This window comes from Mirounga leonina, unplaced genomic scaffold, assembly GCF_011800145.1.
Source record: "Mirounga leonina isolate KUSES-001 unplaced genomic scaffold, KU_Mleo_1.0 Mir_115, whole genome shotgun sequence".
NCBI lineage: Eukaryota > Metazoa > Chordata > Mammalia > Carnivora > Phocidae > Mirounga > Mirounga leonina.
In genome coordinates, this window is record NW_023270268.1 from 21,752,366 (window position 1) to 21,767,557 (window position 15,192).

Consider the following 15,192-nt stretch of genomic DNA (forward strand, 5'->3'; position numbering starts at 1 on the left):
AAAAAGCCTAAACCAGCAGGAGAAGAGAAATAATAAAGATCAGAGCAGAAATCAATGAAATAGAAACCAAAAGAACAGTAGAATAGATCAACGAAACTAGGAGCTGGTTCTTTGAAAGAATTAACAAGATTGATAAACCCCTGACCAGACTTATCAAAGAGAAAAGAGAAATGACCCAAATAAAGAATCATGAATGAAAGAGGAGAGATCACAACCAACACCAAAGAAATACAAACAATTCTAAGAACATATTATGAGCAACTCTATGCCAGCAAATTAGATAATCTAGAAGAAATGGATGCATTCCTAGAGATGTATCAACTACCAAAACTGATCCAGGAAGAAATAGAAAACCTGAACAGACCTATAACCACTAAGGAAACTGAAGCAGTCATCAAAAATCTCCCAAAAAACAAAAGTCCAGGGCCAGATGGCTTCCCAGGGGAATTCTACCAAACATTTAAAGAAGAATTAATACCTATTCTTCTGTAACTGTTCCAAAAAATAGAAATGGAAGGAAAATTTCCAAACTCGTTTTATGAGGCCAGCATTACCTTGATCCCCAAACCAGACAATGACCCCATCAAAAAGAGAATTAAAGACCAATATCCTTGATGAACATGGATGCAAAATTATCACCAAAATACTAGCCAATAGAATCCAACAGTACATTAAAAGGATTATTCACCACAACCAAGTGGGATTTATCCCTGGGCTGCAAGGTTGGTCCAACATTTGCAAATCAATCAATATGAAACAATACATTAATAAAAGAAAGAACAAGAACCATATGATCCTCTCAATAGATGCCGAAAAAGCATTTCACAAAGTACAGCATCCTTTCTTGATCAAAACTCTTCAGAGTATAGGAATAGAGGGTACATACCTCAAGATCATAAAAGCCATCGGGTCCTGGGATAGAGCCCCGCATCGGGCTCCCTGCTCAGCGGGAAGCCTGCTTCTCCCTCTGCCCCTCACCCTGCTTGTGTTCCCTCTCTCGCTGTGTCTGTCAAATAAATAAATAAAATCTTAAAAAAAAAAAATTTAAAAAGCCATCTATGAAAAACCCACAGCGAATATCATTCTCAATGGGGAAAACTGAGAGCTTTTCCCCTAAGGTCAGGAACATGGCATGGATGTCCATTATCACCACTGCTATTCAGCATAGTATTAGAAGTCCTAGCCACAGCAATCAGACAACAAAAAGAATAAAAGGCATCCAAATTGGCAAAGAAGAAGTTAAACTCTCACTCTTTGCAGATGATATGATACTTTATGTGGAAAACCCAATAGACTCCACCCTGAAACTGCTAGAACTCATACAGGAATTCAGTAAAGTGGCAGGATATAAAACCAATGCACAGAAATCAGTGGCATTCCTATACACCACAACCAAGACATAAGAAAGAGAAATTAAGGAGTCTATCCCATTTACAATTGCATCCAAAACCATAAGATACCCAGGAATAAATCTAACCAAAGAGGCAAAGAATCTGTTCTCAAAAATGTATAAAATACTCATGAAAGAAATTGGGGAACACACAAAGAAATGGAAAAACGTTCCATGCTCATGGATTGGAAGAACAAATATTGTGAAGATGTCAATGCTACCTAGAGCAATCTATACATTCAATGCAATCCCCATCAAAATACCATCCACTTTTTTCAAAGAAATGGAACAAATAATCCTAAAATTTGTATGGAACCAGAAAAGACCCCGAATAGCCAGAGGAATGTTGAAAAAGAAAAGTGGGGTGCCTGGGTGGCTCAGTCGGTTAAGCGTCTGCCTTCGGCTCAGGTCATGATCCCAGGGTCCTGGGATCGAGCCCCGCATCGGGCTCCCTGCTCGGCGGGAAGCCTGCTTCTCCCTCTCCCACTCCCCCTGCTTGTGTTCCCTCTCTTGTTGTGTCTTCCTCTGTCAAATAAACAAATAAAATCTTTAAAAAAAAAAAAAAAAGAAAAGAAAAGCGAAGCTGGCGGCATCACATTTCTGGACTTCAAGCTCTATTACAAAGCTGTCATCATCAAGACGGTACTGGCACAAAAACAGGCACATAGATCAATGGAACAGAATAGAGAGCCCAGAAATGGACCCTCAACTATATGATCAACTCGTCTTTGACAAAGCAGGGAAGAATGTCCAATGGAAAAAAGACAGTCTCTTCAACAAATGGTGTTGGGAAAATTGGACAGCCACATGCAGAAGAATAAAACTGGACCATTTCCTTACACCACACACAAAAATAGACTCCAAATGGTTGAAAGACCTAAATGGGAGACAGGAGTCCATCAAAGTCCTAAAGGAGAACACAGGCAGCAACCTGTTTGACCTCAGCCACAGCAACTTCTTCCTAAACATCACCAAAGGCCATGGAAGCAAGGGCAAAAATGAACTATTGGGACTTCATCAAGATAAAAAGCTTTTGCACAGCAAAAGAAACAGTCCACAAAACCAAAAGACAACTGACAGAATGGGAGAAGATGTTTGCAAATGACATATCAGATAAAGGACTAGTATCCAAAATCTATAAAGAACTTCTTAAACTCAACACCCAAAGAACAAAGAATCCAATCAAGAAATGGGCAGAAGACACGAACAGACATTTTTCCAAAGAAGACATCCAAATGGCCAACAGACACATGAAAAAGTGCTCAGCATCACTCAGCATCAGGGAAATCCAAATCAAAACCTCAATGAGATACCACCTCACACCAGTCAGAATGGCTAAAATTAAGTCACAAAATGATAGATGTTGGCGGGGATGCGGAGAAAGGGGAATCCTCCTACACTGTTGGTGGGAATGCAAGCTGGTGCAGCCACTCTGGAAAACTGTATGGAGGTTCCTCAAAAAGTTGAAAATAGAGCTACCATACGATCCAGCAATTGCACTACTGGGTATTTACCCCAAAGATACAAATATAGGGATCTGAAGGGGTACGTGCACTCCGATGTTTATAGCAACAATGTCCACAATAGCCAAACTGTGGAAAGAGCCAAGATGTCCATCAACAGATGAATGGATAAAGAAGATGTGGTATATATACACAATGGAATATTATGCAGCCATCAAAAGGAATGAAATCTTGCCATTTGCAACAATGTGGATGGAACTGGAGGGTAATATGCTGAGCGAAATAAGTCAATCATTGAAAGACATGTATCATATGACCTCACTGATATGAGGAATTCTTTTTTTTTTATTCTTATGTTAATCCCCATACATTACATCATTAGTTTTAGATGAAGTGTTCCATGATTCATTGTTTGTGCACAACACCCAGTGCTCCATGCAGAATGTGCCCTCCTCAATACCCACCACCAGGCTAACCCATCCTCCCACCCCCCTCCCCTCTAGAACCCTCAGTTTGTTTTTCAGAGTCTATCGTCTCTCATGGTTCGTCTACCCCTCCGATTTCCCCCGCTTCATTCTTCCCCTCCCGCTACCTTCTTCTTCTTCTTCTTCTTTTTTTTTTTCTTAACATATATTGCATTATTTGTTTCAGAGGTACAGATCTGAGATTCAACAGTCTTGCACAATTCACAGCGCTTACCAGAGCACATACCCTCCCCAGTGTCTATCACCCAGTCACCCCATCCCTCCCCCCCACCCCCCACTCCAACAACACTCAGTTTGTTTCCTGCGATTAAGAATTCCTCATATCAGTGAGATCATATGATACATGTCTTTCTCTGTTTGACTTATTTCACGATATGAGGAATTCTTAATCTCAGGAAACAAACTGAGGGTTGCTGGAGTGGTGGGGGGTGGGAGGGATGGGGTGGCTGGGTGATAGACATTGGGGAGGGTATGTGCTATGGTGAGAGCTGTGAATTGTGCAAGACTGTTGAATCACAGATCTGTACCTCTGAAACAAATAATAATTTATATGTTAAAAAAAAAAGAAGAAGAAGAAGAAGATAGCAGTAGGGAAGAATGAAAGGGGGGGGAATCAGAGGGGGAGATGACCCATGGGAGACTATGGACTCTGAAAAACAAACTGAGGGTCTAGAGGGGAGGGGGTTGGGGAGATGGGTTAGCCTGCATGGAGCACTAGGTGTTATATGCAAACAATGAATCAGGGAACACTACATCAAAAACTAATGATGTACTGTATGGTGACTACATAACATAATAAAATAAAATTAAAAAGAAAAAGAGCAATTGATTCCAAACTGTGTTTCTGGAAGATGGACTAAATCAAGCTTACTTGCTTAAATAGCTCAAGCTTTTTCTACTAACATTTGTGGAAAAGTCATTTGAAATTTTTCACTAGTCCAGTTTCCAAATACCTTCCCCCCTCATCCCCACCACCCTGGGAGGAGAAATATACCCCCTAAAGTTTGCATTTCAAAGAATGGCTCTTAGTTCCTAGAGAAGATGGAATTAAGAACTATACATCACAAAGGCATAGAAAAGTACCCAAATTTCCTCCAAGGAGTTTTGAGGTATATTTACCTATTATCAGAGGTCTAGAATAATACAGGACAATTTGGTTTCCAGCATTCTGATCTTTTACAATGTCTACAAGCATTCTGAGATGAGTAGGGGAGGCTTAGAGATTGTTAAAGATAGCTAGTATTTGAATTGATGCTTCTAGAGCTATATTCATGCTTTTGTAAAGATTTAAAAGACAAAAACGCTGTTTCCAACTCCCCAAAGAACTGTATTACATGCAGCCTGAATATCAAGGGACTGACCCACCTTTCCAACTTGCTTCTCTTTATCAGGAAATTTCCAACTAAGATGGGAATCAAAAGATTTCTAGAGCTTCAGGGTTTAATGCAGTATGTCTTTTTAAAAAAAACAATCTGTATGAAGTGTTCAACAAAGGCCTTCTGAGTGCACAATTCAACCTTGGACCAATTCACCTTAAGGAGAAGAACCTCTACTGTTGCTTATATCAACCCCTGTACATTGGCCTTCACTGATTACTTGTAGAAGAGCCTAGGAAAAATTCCAAGATGTCCCTTAGCAACAGCCTTTACCACATATGCATATTAATTCATAGCAAAGTTAGTCTAAACAGCCACCAGTCTCATTAAGAACCATAAACTCATCATTCTTTGAGGCTAGCTCAAACAGCAGGTTCATAGGCCCTATGCCTGCATTCCACCGTATGGTTTTTCCCTTATGACAAATGACACAACAGAGACAAAACAGTGACCATCTCTGGAAGGAAAAGGATCAATAAAAATATAGAGTACTCATAACAAATCTTTACTGGAGTTGCTATACTCAAGGAACTAGTTCCACAAAGATTTCCTCCTGCTAATCTAAAATCTAAATTTAGTAAAGAGAAGATGTGGCTTATACACACACACACACACACACAAATGGAATATTACTCAGCCATCGAAAAGAATTATATCTTACCATTTGTAACACCATGGATGTAATTAGAGAGTATTATGATAAGCAAAGTAAATCAGTCAGAGAAAGACAAATACCACATGATTTCACTCATATGTGGAATTTAAGAAACAAAAAAGATGACCATAGCAGAAGGGAAGGAAAAAGTAAGATAAAAACAGCGAAGCAAACCGTAAAAGACTCTTAACTATAGGAAACAAACTGAGGGTTGCTGGAGGGGGAGACCGGTGGGGGGATGGGATAACTGGGTGATAAGCATTAAGAAGGGCACTTGATGGAATGAACACTGGGTATTTTATGCAACTGATGAATTACTAAATTCTATCCCTGAAACTAATACACTGTCTGTTAACTAAATTGAATTTAAATTAAAAAAAATTTTTAAATAGAAAAGAAGGGACACCTGGCTGGCTCAGTTGGTTAAGCATCTGCCTTCGGTTCAGATCATGATCCCAGGGTCCTGGGATCAAGTCCTGCATCTGGTTCCCTGCTCAGCGGGGAGCCTGCTTCGCCCTCTGCCTGCCGCTCCCCCTGCTTGTGCACTCTCTCTCTCTGACAAATAAATAAAATCTTCAGGAAAAAAATAGAAAAGAAAACAAAAAGGGACCCTCATCACTCTAAATTCCACTGGACCCAGGTTTTCTCAGCTACAACAGCCCCAGGAACAAGTGTCCAGACAGTGAAGTTTGTCCCTTCGTGGTCACCAACTGTAGGAAAGGAAAAATTTTTCTTTCTTCCCTTCTAGATTCTTGGGCTGGTCCAATAGTTAAATTGACATAAGGCGGATTAATGGAGAAAAACAAATTTTGTACAAATGGCAGCCCCATAAAAATCTGAGACCCAAAGAGTAGCCAGATAATTGAGGCTTATAGAAACAGGCTGACCTAAGGAAAGGGGTAGAAATCTGAGGATACAAAGAGAAGGAAGACCATTCACAGGAAGGTGAGAGTGGAGACATCTGGAAAACATAGGTTCCCATAACAGTTGCCTTAACTGTTACACAGTTAAGTTTCTTAGGTAAAAAGCTGTCTTCCAGTAACAACTCTCTTCCTGGTACAGGCCCCCTTTCCAATATAAATTTAGGCAGTTGAGGGGCAAGTAAAGAGCTTTTCCTCAAACTGCTGGGTTTTGACTGGCTTTAGCTCAAAATAATCCTTATGCCAAAAAGACATATTTTGGAGTGAAACCTGCTCCCCTTCCCTCAATAGCCAGTAGCTGCCTAAACTTGAAACCATAAACTCTTAATAGATCTTTAGATACCAGTGCTAATTCAACAGATTTCAGAACTGGCAATTATTTCTTCAATGAATCCCATAAAGAGGTCATAGAGGAAGCTGTTTCTAAGGTGATAAGATCAGTGTTAAATTTTAGAGTGAGGCCCATAATGTTTGCAAGCTGGTCCTTTCTTACTTAGTCACTGAACCATCAATCTCCCAATCAACAGGCTTTTAAGGTGGGCCTACACTCTCACTTGATAATTAAGTAGGGTGTTAAAGTAACAAAAGGTTCTTTTTCAAAGACAGATTGGATGACAGAAGTTTTATTCTCTTCTAGTATATAATAACTACTTGTAATGATGAAGATTGTCGTGGATGTTTATAGCACAGAGTATGGAGGAATAGAACAGAAGAGCATTTGACGTCAAAGTGAATTCAAGAGTGGATCCTCTAAGGGAGAACCCATGTGGGGCTTGGAGTCAGTAACTTCTGTTCTAATTCCATTTCCATCTTTCAAGTGATGCATTCTGTATGTATATATGTATGTATGTATATATGTATGTATTTTGAAATAAACTCTACATCCAACAAGGAGCTTAAATTCGCAACTCTGAGATCAAGAGTTGCATGCTCTACTGACTGAGTCAGCCAGGGGCCCCTGATCCATTCTGTTTAGAGGCTTGCCTTCTGTGATGGTCATGGAGTTTCAGGGCTCTTCACTTGTGCATCTCTGGAAAGAGAGTTAGCAAAAGCAAAATATTTTGCTATATATATATTTTTGAAGATTTATCTATTTATTTGAGAGAGAGTGTGAGTGCAAGTGGGAGGAGGGGCACAAGGGGCAGGGGGGAGAGAGAGAGAGAATCCCCAAGCAGACTCCCCAAAGAGTGGGAAACCTGAAGCAGGGCTCAATCCCAGGACCCTGAGATCATGACTTGAATCTAAATCAAGAGTTGGACGCTCAACCAACTGAGCCATCCAGGCGCCCCCAATATATTGTGTTGTTAATGATATTGTCAGCTTTTAAAATTTATGCTTTGTTATTAGTTGATTATTCTAAATATTCATATCCAATTGTATATTTCTAATTTTATATGTACTAAGTAAATATCAGCCAAGAAGGTAAATAGATCATAGCTATTTTACAAATAATCTAGTTATGACTCAAAGAAGGTAATGGAGCTCTCAATCAGAGGAAATTTTGCCTCCTGGGGGCCATTGGAAAACATCTGGAGACATCTTTGATTGTTATGAAAAAGGGGCAGGGCTACCAGTATCTTGTGGTTAGAAGGCAGGAAAGCTGCATAACATCCTAAAATGCATAGGGCACCCCCCACATCCAAAATTTATCCTGCCCAAAATGTCAGTAGCACCTAGATTGAGAGACTGAAAAAAGTTGTCCATTCCTTCGAAACTAAGAGGTGGTAAACCAAGATTTAGACAAGGTGTATCTAATTACAAAGCTCATGCTCTTTCCACTACATTACTCAGATAAGTTTTAATAATTGAATTCTTTTCTAGCACAGCACCATTATCAGTGGAACAAGTTAGTCTCAATTGTATGGTATATCAGTGGTCATTACATTTATGTTCGTAATACTCTATAATGAATACAAATGGATGTTTGTGCTGTTATGCAAGACATACTGTATGAACAAAGGGGAGGCAGACAAGCAAGACAGTACTAACCCCTTTCCAGTGTTCTCTGTCCTAGTTAATGGGACCATCAGGCATCCTTAACTCTATCCTCTTCCCACTTCACCATATTTAACCCATGATTATTTTAACCCACTCCAAGTTACCCAAGTTTTCATCCTCTACTACTGCTCTAGCATTCACATTGGTGCATCCAGTCTATGCTACAGTCTGAATAATTCTTTGGAACATAGATCTAAGCATGACACCTTCTTGATTGCTTATTCCCACACTAAACTTAATGTTCACCCCTCCACGACCCCTGGCTTAAATCACACAATGATCTCCAGTTCATCTTAGGATAAATAGCCCAAATCCCCAACATAACTTACACTGTCCTCTTAGTCACATCTCTGCCCTTCTTTCTGGAATCAGCTGCCATCTTTCTTATCCTTGATGTTCTAGCCATTGTCTCTCTTTGAGCGTTTAGCTTTGTTTGAAATGTCTAGACCCAGTGTCTCTTAGAGAAGTTGGCAATTAATGGGGTTCGATGAATACTTGTTAAATGAATTAGTGCATAAATAAGCAGAAGAATGCTTGGATTAAAGAACGAATTAAAGTAAAGGGCTAGGGATGCCTGGGTGGCTCAGTTGGTTAAGTGACTGCCTTCAGCTCAGGTCATGATCCTGGAGTCTCGGGATCGAGTGCCACATAGGACTCCCTGCTGAGCAGCGAGTCTGCTTCTCCTTCTGACCCTCCCCTCTCATGTGCGCGCTCTCTCTCACTCATTCTCTCTCTCTCAAATAAATAAAATCTTAAAAAAAAAAAAAAAGAAAGTAAAGGGCTAAATAGACTTAAAGTAAGTTTGAGCTTTAATGCTCAAGATAACATAAGTTCTGCATTAGGTCTGATACAGCGAAGTCAGAACCAGCAAGGTCTTAGGCAACTAGAGATATCTAAGCCAGGATGGTCCTTCTGACCAAAAAAAAGAAGAAAAAAAAATTCAAGAACTATTGGGTGAACTGAGTTTTCCTGCAGAATGAAGCCTTTTAATTTGCATTCTCCTGTGAACCAGTCAATTATTTTCCAAATATTTCCAAAGCAGAACATTTTAAACCTTAGAGGATTACCACTAGTAGAAATAAGAGTATCCTACATTGGTGAAGATGGTTCCACTGATTCAACTGCATGTGGCAAAAAAAAAAAAAAAAAAAAGTACAGCATTCTCCAAAAGACCCAGAAGCCCAAATCCAAGATGATTTCTCATGACCCAGCGGAGACAACAGGACTCCTGGTATCAAGCCTATATCCTAAGTGACCCAGTCATGCTCAGTATACTTTGAACAGCATGGGGTTTGGGGCCCAAAAAATACAGAGCCTTACCTTTCTTCAAGGTAAGAAAACACACACACAAAAATGATAAAAAGCAGAATAATGCCTTGCACGTCTTTGTGGAATTGAGGTTCAAATACAGGAACATGTTCTCTCTAAATGGCACGTAAAATTCAATGCTAGATTCTGAATTTGAGACATCAAGAGTTTGTACTTGACTTTAGGACCTTTGTGTTTGTGTATTTTTTTCTTATTCTAACAGTGCATTCTCCAAATTGCAGGTTATCTCAACTTAAAATAACCTTCCTCTAAATCTGCCAAATATAGTCTCTTAAAAATATTATGTTGAGAATAAAAAGTGGGCCTTTGACCTAGATAAACATGGTAATACAAACAAGAATAAATGTTTTAGCTACAGCATTCATCCTAAAACAACTATAATTCAACAACCTAAAATTCGGCTTTTACTCTTTTGTTTTTGCAGTGACATTTTTCCATCCATTTACCATCATGCTGCCAATGATTGCCTATAAAACAACAAAATTGGGTTGGCTTTTCCCTAACTCACTCCAAAATGGATGACTCTAGGATCTGCCAGCACCCAAACAAAGGATAGTTGTCCCCTTGATTCTTCTTGCTTTTAATGTGTCTACATATAAACAAAGCAAGTTGCCCAGCCCTTTCTAAAGCTGAAAGCCAGCCTTAAATGCCTAAATAACATGACCCTAGATAGGCACAGACACCTTAGGACAATGAAATGCAAATTAGGAATACTCATTGTTTTGCATCACGGAGAGTCTCATTGTGCATTTTTCAAACAAAATAACACAAAGTGGTGACCCACTTCTGGCACTTTTAGGGCAAACAAAAGGCAAATTGACTCCTCCTTCTAAAGTAATAACAGCAATGACAACATAATTGGTATCCAAGTGCCACCCTTCACAGGAACTGCTCCACATCAAAGACCAGCTCACCAAGAAAAACTCCAAGGTTAGCACTAGATTTGGTTTTGGGTGGTTGTGTCTAAAACATTTCTGAAGTGTGGAAACATTGAAATGCTCTCAGTACTTTTCCCATTCCAGTGTCTTCTGGATAAAGAACTGTCAGCTTAAAACAAATACAATTAGACAAGGCAGAATGAAAAACTGACTGAACAAATGCTACTTTAACTTGGGGTACGTATAAAGCTGATGGGGTGGGCTATTGTGACATATGCCTGCTTGCATTTGGATCCATCATGGTCCTCCTCTTGCTTTGCATTGAAGAGGGTTAACCCTGCAAACTACATTTCCCAGGTCCCTCTTTTACTTAGGTTGGGCCAATAGGAAGTACTCACTAGTGGATGACAGGAGGGAAGATAAAACAAAGAGAGAAGCCAGGATATTTCTCCTCCTCCTATTCAGTGTTCTTGTTCTTTGAGCAGTAGTCCCTGTGACTTCACTATTTTTCTATTGTTTCATCTCTCATCAGACTTGTCCACAATAGTTGCAGCTTCTGCCAAGTGGCTCTAAGCCATGATTAAACCACTTGCCCCTCAGCCCTGAAGTTGAAGACAGCTTCTAGGAATTGCTGTTTTCTGGGTTTCTTTTAATTTCCCTGTGTGCCTTTTTCAGCTTTTCTAACACCTTGTTACTAATTCCCCATACTGCATTCCTTCCACTGAACAACTTGGCATGGTAGTTCTATTTTTCTAGTTACATCTTAATTGATGGAATTTCTACTGGACCTGCGAGGAGTGGGTGAAAGACAAGAAAAAAAAAAGTATTCTTAGCAGCAGTTCTCAGCCTTGTCCTCCCTCTCTTACGCTCATGACAGTCATGTAAGTAGTGAGTTCTTACGATGAAAAGATACACCAAGTTAGACCCTTTTCAAAGAAGCTACTAAGGGGAACTCATCTGGCATAGGTCTTTCTCTCCCTACTCAGGGATTATCAGTGAAAACAGAAGAGGAGTTTTTTCCTCTCTGAAAAACAGGTGGTGAGTAATGCTAAAGACATATATGGCACTGAAGTGTGACCAGGCCTTCTGTAACTCCTACTTTTTGGCTCCTGGGCATAGTGTGTTGAAGGCAAATTGGACAACTGATACAAGGACACTCCATAGTCAGCCTCAATCAGTGTGAAAAAGATGCAGGTGGCCTGGCAAAGAGACCACATTGAAGAGACCCATAATCCATATTGGTAATGAACAACCCAAGAGAGAAATACTCTAAATCTAAAATATGCAGCCTCATGCAGACAAATCAGTGTCCAGCCTCAAGATTCAAAGCCATCTCACACATATGAACCAAAATATCTTTACGAGATGATGTATTTTACCAAATTTCATCAAGGAGGCTGGAAATACAATACATATCAAGTAAGACTGAAGAAAAATTACTAAAGAAAAACATAGCTAAACGTTATGGAGCTCAACCAGTTTCTGTGGTAGAATTGAGTCCTCATGTCCTATGGCTTTCAAAGTCGAGCCCCCAAAATAGTGGTACCATTACCACCGGGGTATGTGTAGAAATGCAAATTATTAACTCCCACCACACACCTATAGAATCAGAAACTAATCACCATATTTATAAAAGAAAATTAAACTATAATAGGTTAAGTGTCATGCTTCCAGGGTCAAAAGAGTATGAGAGTTAGAATTAAAATTGGTTTTATGACATCCTATACTGTACTGTTCTGTACACATATGCTACCTGAATGCAAGAATGGCAAAAGGATGATCTTCCACAATGTTGGCTATTAGGCAGTTTTCCGAAGAGTGGTATGTCACTGCTGCCTTCTCCTCATTAACAAAAGTAAGTATTCATGATCCCATAGACTATCAGAACTGCTTCTCTGGGGGCGCCTGGGTGGCTCAGTCGGTTGGGCACCTGCCTTAGACTCAGGTCATGATCCCAGGGTCCTGGGATCGAGCCCCACATCAGGCTCCCTGTTCAGCGGAGAGTCTGCTTCTCCCTTTCCCTCTGCCTGCCACTCCCCTCTGCTTGTGCTCTTTCTCTCTCTCTGAAATAAATAAACAAAAATCTTTAAATAAAAAAAAAAAAGAAAGAAATGCTTCTCTGCTTTGGGAATTGGAGAATCCCAATCATGAATCTTGCCAGACCCCAGGATTCTGTCATCCCTGATACTGTACAGCAGGGCCATGTAGTAGACAAAGCCATGATCTTCAAAAGCACGATTTACCAATTAGATACAACTTTCTTAATCTTAATGAGCCTCCCCTTCTTCATTTGGATAATGGGGGCATTAACATCCCCTGACTCAGAGAGCTGTAATGTGGCTCCTAAGAGATGGTTTGCTAATTCCTTAGCACACTTCTTAGTATTGTATTTTCTTTTGTGCTCTTTCCCATCTCTGCAAAAAGTAAAACTTATTCCAGGGCCATGTATTAGATGGAGTCCACTTCATTGTCAGAAGGCTTGTTTACAGACCAGCCATAGAAATTTTACATGTTTTGTTTCATTATCCACACCAGAGATTCTCAACTTTAGTACTACTGACACTCGGGCCAGGAAATTGTTATGTGGGGTGTCCTCTGCATTGTTGGATGCCAGCAGCCCCTGCTTCCCATCCCGATTGTGACAGACTTAAAACAGGTCTCCAGACACTACCATATGTCCTCTGAGTGCAAAATATACTCTCTTCTGCCCTCAGTATCAAATCAGAACTTTGAGGACTGAAAGAGAAGAGGATTATTCTACCCACTTCCACAGAGAAAGTAGTTATTAAACCCTCACAGGGGCTTTTTACTAAACGGATTTATAACTATTCATGTTTTGGCAGACCATTTGCTTTGACAAAGAATATGTTTACATAGAAGAAGCTAGTTGGTGAACTGGGGCAAGTAATTTAATAATTTGGGTAGAACAGAAGCCAACTACTAAACAAATTCTTGTGTTTTTGTTTGCCTTTCTAATTTATTTAGCCATATAATGTTATTAAATTCAACTAGCTCTACTCAGCACTACATAAGGCATCCGAGAAGTTCTTGTTATTAAAATATTACCATTGTATTAATTCATATTTCATTATAAACATAATCAATAATCTCATTCTTCCCAGACACAACACTTAATGTATTCAATGATCAAATCCTTAAAATGAAGTAAAAATGGTCCACATCTGTCCCTGAGACAGACCAAAAAGCTCATATAAGTCTTATAAATAAATGAATGCATTTTGTTCAGCAACCTCAGCTGAGTCTTAGGGCTTGTAAATAAAAGGGACAAGACAGCCACAGGGAACTCCTAGTTGTCTTAATTCAATCCCTTCCCTTTTGGGGAACACCTTCAGCTAGACAAGCAGAGCTCTTCCTGGAATCTTGAGGTGAGACAGTGAGCAGGAAGGAGGGGGTGACTTGGGGGTCTGAGTGATGAATACCTAATATAAGTTTATCTTGGTGGTAAGAATGAGATGAGCCCTACATCATTGGAATGTCTGGGATAGTGCGTGTCTCAGTTGTTCATGTGGCTGAAATAGAGCATCAGGACTGTTAATTGGGGTTTGCAGAGGTGGTTGTCTGGCCTGTCAGCCCCTCATTTCAAACATCAGGATAAGGCAAGCTATGATGTTTCTGGTCCATTTAGTGCGACCTGAGTGGTTAGTTTGTCCTGATGGATATTCAGTCCAGAATGGAGAATATAACTGGGCCAGCAGCACATCTGGGCCACAGTGTGCCTATATCTTTAAAACTCTCTGAAGTGACCAATCTGAATTGGACTGTCTGCTTGGACATTCTAGTCTGGCAGAACCATCATTATATGTAAGCTCTTTGTGTCCCAGCTAACTGGAATGTGTTATGGATTGCACGTTTGTATCCCCCCAAAGTATATATGTGGTGATATTTGCAGGTGGGGCTTTGGGATATAGGTAGGTCATAAAGGTGGAGTCCCCATGACGGGATTAGTGTCCTTAGAAGAGAGCTAGCCCTTTTTCTCTGCTCTCTCACATGTGGGGATACAAGAAGAAGACAGTCATCTCTCCATCAAGAAGAGGGCCTTCTTCAAGAATATAACCATGCTTGCACCCTGATCTTGGACTTCCAGCCTCCAGAACTGTGAAAGATAAATGCCTGTTGTTTAAACCCCCTGCCCCATCTTACCCCCGCCAGTCTATGGTGTTCTGTTATAGCACCCTGAACTGAGGCAGGATATTTCTCCAAAGTTCTGCAGGGCACGGTTCCCACCTGATTTCTCAACACTGTGGATGATTGTGATTTTCACACATCACCGGATACCTGCTTGTCCACTGGCTAGAGAAATCACACAAAAATGCGTATCAAGCTAAACTCTGGGGAAACAGAACAAAAGCCTCTCCTAGATGAAGATGCCGCTACAGATGAACTTACTCAATATTTACTTCACCCAGGGAGACTGAGTCAGGATGTGTTCTTAATTTTTTGTCTTGACATTCAAAGTAACTTTCTTTTCAATCATGGCTGATAGAATCATATATAAAAATGGACCAACATTTCCAAAGTGACTCAAAATACTGTTTTACTACTATATGAAAGAAAAGTGAGCTCACCAAACAATATTATTCCCGAATGAGAAACAAGAGCCAGATGATATACAGCCTGTGTGCCCTTCACCTGTTTACTTTTTCTCTGCTCTTGTTCAAATAGTTATTTAGCAGATCA